The sequence below is a fragment of the Vigna angularis genome, chromosome 2 (assembly GCF_016808095.1).
Source record: "Vigna angularis cultivar LongXiaoDou No.4 chromosome 2, ASM1680809v1, whole genome shotgun sequence".
Taxonomy (NCBI): domain Eukaryota; kingdom Viridiplantae; phylum Streptophyta; class Magnoliopsida; order Fabales; family Fabaceae; genus Vigna; species Vigna angularis.
This window is the reverse complement of record NC_068971.1, coordinates 24162197-24169702: the sequence shown is the minus strand read 5'-3', so window position 1 is coordinate 24169702 and position 7506 is coordinate 24162197. Positions and strand designations below refer to the sequence as shown.

The 7506-nt window shown below is 35.8% G+C and overlaps 1 long non-coding RNA gene across 1 annotated transcript; it reads right to left on the bottom strand.

Annotated features, from left to right (window-relative positions):
- Positions 1–2491: 2491 nt before the first annotated feature.
- Positions 2492–6680, bottom strand: LOC128195458 (uncharacterized). Its single transcript, XR_008247028.1, has 3 exons — positions 6405–6680; positions 6237–6318; positions 2492–5391 (listed from the first exon to the last, which is right to left on the bottom strand). It is a non-coding gene; the product is annotated as an uncharacterized LOC128195458 (long non-coding RNA).
- Positions 6681–7506: the final 826 nt, after the last annotated feature.

Here is a 7506-nt window from a genome sequence, read left to right as displayed (position 1 = left end):
TGGAAGAGAAGAATAGAATGCCCACTTAGAACTCGCTAGGATAGAGTCTAACCATGGCTCTGATACCATATTAGAAAGTGAGTTTATGCCTAACTCATCCCCACAAGACCGGCTTATAGGGTGAGGTTTTGCACCTCAATTATATATTATAATTTGGCCTTATCTCTACTATCACGCACGAGATGTCTATACCTCGGCGTGAAGGAGGTGTGTTGGAAGTCCCACATCGACAGTTAGGCATAAACTCACTTTCTAATATGGTATCAGAGCCAGGTTAGAGCCTATCCTAGCGAGTTCTAAGTGGACATTCTATTCTTCTATTCCACCCGCAATCGGGCCGTTATCGGACCACCCAATTTCTACTATCAAGCACGAGATGTCTATACCTCGGCGTGAAGGGGGTGTGTTGGAAGTCCCACATCGACTAGAGATAAGGCCAAATTATAATATATAAGTGAGGTGCAAACCTCACCCTACAAGCCGGTTTTGTGGGGTTGAGTTAGGCTTAAAACCCACTACTAACATGGTATCAGAGCCAGGTTAGAGCCTATCCTAGCGAGTTCTAAGTGGACATTCTATTCTTCTATTCCACCCGCAATCGGGCCGTTATCGGACCACCCAATTTCTACTATCAAGCACGAGATGTCTATACCTCGGCGTGAAGGGGGTGTGTTGGAAGTCCCACATCGACTAGAGATAAGGCCAAATTATAATATATAAGTGAGGTGCAAACCTCACCCTACAAGCCGGTTTTGTGGGGTTGAGTTAGGCATAAACTCACTTTCTAATATGGTATCAGAGCCATAGTTAGAGCCTATCCTAGCGAGTTCTAAGTGGACATTCTATTCTTCTATTCCACCCGCAATCGGGCCGTTATCGGACCACCCAATTTCTACTATCACGCACGAGATGTCTATACCTCGGCGTGAAGGGGGTGTGTTGGAAGTCCCACATCGACTAGAGATAAGGCCAAATTATAATATATAATTGAGGTGCAAACCTCACCCTATAAGCCGGTTTTGTGGGGTTGAGTTAGGCTTAAAACCCATTACTAATATGGTATCAGAGCCATGGTTAGAGCCTATCCTAGCGAGTTCTAAGTGGGCATTCTATTCTTCTCTTCCACCCGCAATCGGGCCGCTATCGGACCACCCAATTTCTACTATCACGCACGAGATGTCTATACCTCGGCGTGAAGGGGGTGTGTTGGAAGTTCCACATCGACTAGAGATAAGGCCAAATGATAATATATAATTGAGGTGCATCGACTAGAAATAAGGCCAAATGATAATATATAAGTGAGGTGCAAACCTCACCTTACAAGCCGGTTTTGTGGGGATGAGTTAGGCATAAACTCACTTTCTAATAGATGGGGTAACATGTATTGGTTGGGTGAATTTTAGTTTTGAAGGATTGGTTCGATATGGTTGAACAATTAGGACACTGAGGAAAGTTCTTGACGTCTTCCTGTCAAATCTTTAAGGTTGACCGATGAGTATCAAATCTTTAAGGTTGACCGATGAGTAGAATGACTAATCGAGTACGTAACTAGCATGATTAAGGATACTTGCAGATATTAGTGCAAATTTGGTATTTATAGTTAAGGGATGATTGGGTCATAATTAGGCTGGTGGTAAGTAAAACACCATTACAATTTGTATAAATAAAGGGTTCAAGTAAAGTGATTGATTACATTGATTGTTGCATTTAATACATAAGTGCTCAAATCCTTGCTGACTTGAGCATCAAAGTACCTTTTACAAGTGTTGTCCTGACGATCTTGTACGAACGGGAAACCTAGGAACATTGAACAACCCAAAGATAGGAGTACAATGATTGGAGAGAAGGAAGTGGAGAGTCGAACCACCTTGTAGTTAGGAATACTCAACTAGTCCAACATAAACATTTTGGCACTCACTGTGGGACCCAACGAACATTTCTAACCTCACATGGTGACTACAAGTAGGGATGGCAACGGGTCGGGCACGGAAAGTGCCTACCCGGAACCCAACCCGCTGGTAAAATTGTACCCGCCCCGCTACCCACTGGATACCCGCCTTAAAAAAACCTGCGGATTTTTTTCAACCCGCGGATACCCGTTGGATACCCGTTTTTAACCCGCCAATATTTAAAAAAAATTATTTTATAAGTTTTTAAATGAAAAAGTTCAAATTAAATTGCAAAAAAAATATAATATTTAAAATATATATCCAAGAAAAGTCAATGGATAAGTAAATAAAAGTTAAAACTTAAATTCAAATTAATACAAATTAATAGTAAAAATAATTCAAATTAATTCAAATGAATATAAATTAATTCAAATTAATATAAATTAATTCAAATTGATATAAATTAATTCAAATTAGTACAAATTAAAACTTAAATTGAAATAATTGTTCTAAAAATAACACTTCAAGATTTATGTTTGTTCTCCCACATCTTCATTTTGACCACTTAATTCCTGAAACAAATAAATACAAATAAAGTCATCAATAAATGACAAAGTGACACTATTAATAAAATTAGATTACAATATTATAAACAAAACTACTAACATCATCATCAATTATCTCCTCTAGTATTGTATTAAGCTTCATGTTACCACTTTCAATTATGAAGAACTTGAAAAAGGAAAATAAATTCATTTGTCATAGCCAATCATTTGAATGAATATAAATATGTAATTTGAATTGTTCATTTAATTACCTTGTATGTCACTCCATAGCCAATCTTGAACACATATCAATGCCTCTAAAGTGTCTGGGTGTAATCTACTCCGATGTGGAGTAAGAAATCGACCACCGGTACTAAAAGAAGACTCAGAAGTAACTGTTGAGATAGGAATGGCTAGAAAATCTCTTGCAATCATTTGTAAGATTGGATATTTTAATCCATTAGTCTTCCACCAAATTAAAATGTCAAATCCTTCATCTGAATCCGTAGTGTCGGTTCCTCCAAGTAATAATCGAGTTCTAACTTATAATTTGTTGGTTCATTTTTCTTTGCAATCTGATGTTTTACAAAATCTCTCCTCCAAGCATCTTTTCTTCCATCAACAATTTGGCCTACATTTATGTTCGGATTTTGACATGAAGAAACTGACTTCTTACCTTTGATGCACATTTCATATTCTCTTACCAAGTCCTTAAAAAGAATCTTCACCTTTTCAATTTCACAATCAGATTCATTGCCATATATCTGAGGGAAAAAATAATCCAACAAATCAATTTTGTACCTGGGATCTAAGACAATACCTATAGCCATCACTCCACTGATCACACTCCAATACTTGTTAAACTTTAAAACCATAGATGCAGCCATTTGGTGAATAATAGAATTGGGAGAGTTAAGTCATTGCATCAAAGTCAACTTAATTTCACATACCTTTGGAAAGAAAATGTTGGCAGTTGGATAAGAGGTACCAGAAAACAAGAGTGTCACATCATAAAATATTTCCAACTTTTGGCAAATTTCATTTGCCATTTGCCAATCATATGCGCTCTCTCATTGTGATAAACGATCAAATACATCTTTGTAAATACATCTTTGTATTATATGGCTACTTGAAGCATTAAAAATGTATAATTCCACCTAGTTCTACAATCAACAACTAATTTTCTTTTGAATGGAATATTCAATGGAGCACGTCTCTATAAATTTCTCTTCTCTTTTAGGTGTAGCTGTCCAAAAATTAGCACTTTCTCTGACCTTTTCAATGACATTAGCAATTATGGACAAACCATCCTTCACAATCAAATTCAATATATGTGCACAACATCGCATGTGAAACAATTGGCCACCCAAAATGAGAGACCTAGGTGAAATCTTGTCTAAAATGCGATCAATCATAGCATCATTTGTAGTGCAATTATCAACTGTCAAAGTAGAAACTTTTCTATCTAGATTCTAATCCATTAAACATTCAACCAACAATTCAGCAAGAACTTGACTAGTATGAGGAGCAAGCACATACATAAACCTAAAATTGAAAGTCATATTTTATTAATTTAGTGAAAAAGAACAATGTTAATCTAAAAAATACACTTAAAATATAGTATAGTGTTATTACCTCACAAGTTGACTTTGTAGCCTCCACAAATCATCAATAAATTGAGTTGTTATAGTCATGTAGCCTCTATTTTGATTACTAGCAGTCCACATATCAGTTGTAATTGCAACTCGGTTTGAATCCTTGACAACAATAATTTCAATTTCTCTTTTTCGGCAATGTAATCCTTCATAATATCCGTTTTTAAGGTGTTTCGAGAAACCACTTTAAATAGAGGTTGTACAGCAGCACAAAATTCTTTAAAGCCTATGTGATCAACCATTGACATTGGATACTCATGTAGAATTATCATCTTATGGAGTGCTTCTCTAGCTATTTGTTGATTAAACACATAATTGCCAACAACTACAGTTTCACTACCTTCTTTATGTGTTTTTAAAAATGATTGTCGGATGTCCCGTGTTGTTCGAAGCTTGCAACTCTTGAAATGGTTTATCAAATGTGACATACCTTGTTTTGCCTCACCTAGAAGACTTTTGGAACAATAATTACACATCGCTCTCCATTTCCCATCTACCTTTTGTTTCTTAAAGTGATTCCAAACATCTGACAATAATCTTCTGGAGTTAACAGTAGGAGTTGAACTTTCAGTTTGATTTGAATCTACAGGAACATCATTTTGATTTGAATCTCCTACATTAGGTTCTATAAATTGTCCTTCTTGGTCATCTCCTATAAGAGAAAATGTATCTTGGGTAGACATCCTAAAAAAAATTGATCAACATAAGTTACTCAGTTCTACTGCTACGTTTTCAGGGGATGGAATAAGTTACAAAACTGATCCATCGCTTTTATAGTTGAGGATTTGTCTAGAGAATTGCTTTTATAGTTGATTATTATAATGTATAATGTAGAATCCAAATAATCATATTGACGGTCCAGATATCAAATGCGAAACAAAGTCTTGGATAATAAAAATACTCTTCAAATTTAAAATATGTGGAGTGAAGTTTAAATTATAGTAAAACTATTTTCATATTAAAATACTTTTGTAGAATATTTTTAAGATAATTAATTGACGCTAGAAAAATTTAAAGTCGTAAGTTCAGATACAAAATCTAATAAAGTAAAAATAAAAACATAACATAAAATTTTAACGCTTAACTTAATTTATTATTAGGCAGACATTATTATAAATAAAAATAATAAAGCAACAACATTATCCACAGTCTGATGAGAAAAGTCAATTTCAGGGGAGGATGAATAACAATATTATTATTAGAAATTTTTGGAGGATGACAAATTCAGGGGCACTCTCGTACCTAAGGATTTGTTTGGAGAATTGTTTGCAAAAGAAAGAGATAGTCAGGTATTCAGCCAACCTGTAGCCCAAAAGTAACGAGAATTATCAACCACAAAAAAGCGACCAATTAAAATAGTCTAGGCTAGAACAATATCAAAGAAATTAACAAAAGAAACACCAAATAATCTAATGAGAAAAAATCAGTACAATTTGATTAATAAACAAGCCTCTACTTGCTTAGAGTATATTAGAATCTTGTCAAATTCCCTTCTCTTAGTAAAAGCAACAACAATTTTGGAGTAGCTCAGGCTTTGCTGTATATTTTTGAAACAAGATCATTATCCACAATCTACATTAGAATATATTAATCAAAATTAACAATGAAATCCATTTCAACTTAAATACAGAAAAGCACACAAGGCTATAATCTTAGACCATGAACACAGCTAAAGCAATACAAAAAACACACAAGGCAAACCTAGCTAGCTCTCAGTTAGTCTAAGTTAGTATATTTTTACCTCTGTTCTTTTCTACTAACCATTCCTCAAACCTTAAATCACATTTGAAAACCTATTTTCTAAATTTCAGCCTCCTAAATTCCAATACCAATTGTGTCCTACCACCAACAAATTCAACTAGTCTGGCCAATCTTAATGTTAGATGCAATGCAATTACGATTGTAGTATGTTGAATCTGAGACTTCTGTAAAACCAAAAAGTTAGAACAAATAATGAAAGCTGAGGACTGGCACAAATAATGAGTAAAAAAACCAGTCGATAATCATCTAGCCTGATCTAAATATCAAATTTTGACTCACTATAGGTTTCGACACCATCAAGCATAAATAATTACAGAAACATTGTATTGTGCACATATACGAGAATTAATAAACTTTGAGTTTGTAATGTGGAATTGATTACATACTGATGTACTAGCAGGTTTATCCAAAACTACATAGGATTCCGCCACAGCTGTCATCCTTGATCTTCAGTCAATCTCATAACACCTAAAAAAGGCTTTAAAATGTCAAATAACATATTCCCAAAAATAATCTAAAATGTAAATTCATTCCAACAAACTCTCTGAGTGTACCTAGGAAAGCGTTTGGGTGCACATGGACTCGCAAATACGTTCCAGGCTTAACAAATTGATCTGCGTGAGTTATACGGAAAGTTTTATGTGCCTCTCGCACAGTTTTGCCTTTGATAGAAGCTCTTTGGCGCAATACCGAAGGTTTCGTTACTTCTTTGTATACCTTAATTTGTTCTTCAGTAGCCGCCGAAGGAGGCTGTGGACAAACAAGAGCGTAGTATACAACTCCAAATTGAATCAGATCCTTAACGTACCTTCACAAAATGAAGCATAGCATTTAATATTACCTGCGTGAAAGAAAATATGAGAAAATAATATCTTACAGATAGAAAGTACGCTTACAAAGGAGGAAGTTCCAGAGCCTTCGCACAAGATAACCTGCGACAATAGTGAGAAAGAAAGTTAGGGTTTGAACAACTTGACGGTAGAGAGTATACAAAAGTAAAAAAACTTAACCGGATAAAATTGTAATTTCATCTCTCAAACGTGTAGCGGGTATCCGCGGGTATGGATAGGGTGATACCCGAACCCGACCCGTTAACAAGCGGGTACCTCTTACCCGCGGGTACTAAATACCCGTAGCGAATTTTACCCACAGGTACGGATTTTTCTACCATCCCTAACTACAAAGAATATGACGAGCAACATTGTATTGGAAGAAGCCTCGAACGACCAAATGGACCCTAGGGAGATTATGAGGAGCCTATAGAAGCGGACATATGAGATGCAAAGCATATATGAGAAAGACTTGAAAACCTTGCGTGGAGAAAACATAGCTTTGCGACAAGGACGAGGCACAAATGATCATGTGCCCTCCACCTCGACCTTATCAAGACCAATCAAGCAACCATGTGACGAACCTGATTGTATAGTTTAGGAGAGCAGCTTTGTAGCCAGTAAAGACCATAGCTCGTCCATTACAACCATAGACACGATCAAAATGCTTTCGTTCACCTTGGGAATTGTAGTCCCCTCTACTTGGAAATTGAAAAATATCGGTGTTTGAGAAGTATGATAGATTCATTGACCTGGACAAATACATAAGGACTTTCATGTACTATATGGAGGTGTATACGACGACTGATGTTATATGGTGAAGAGT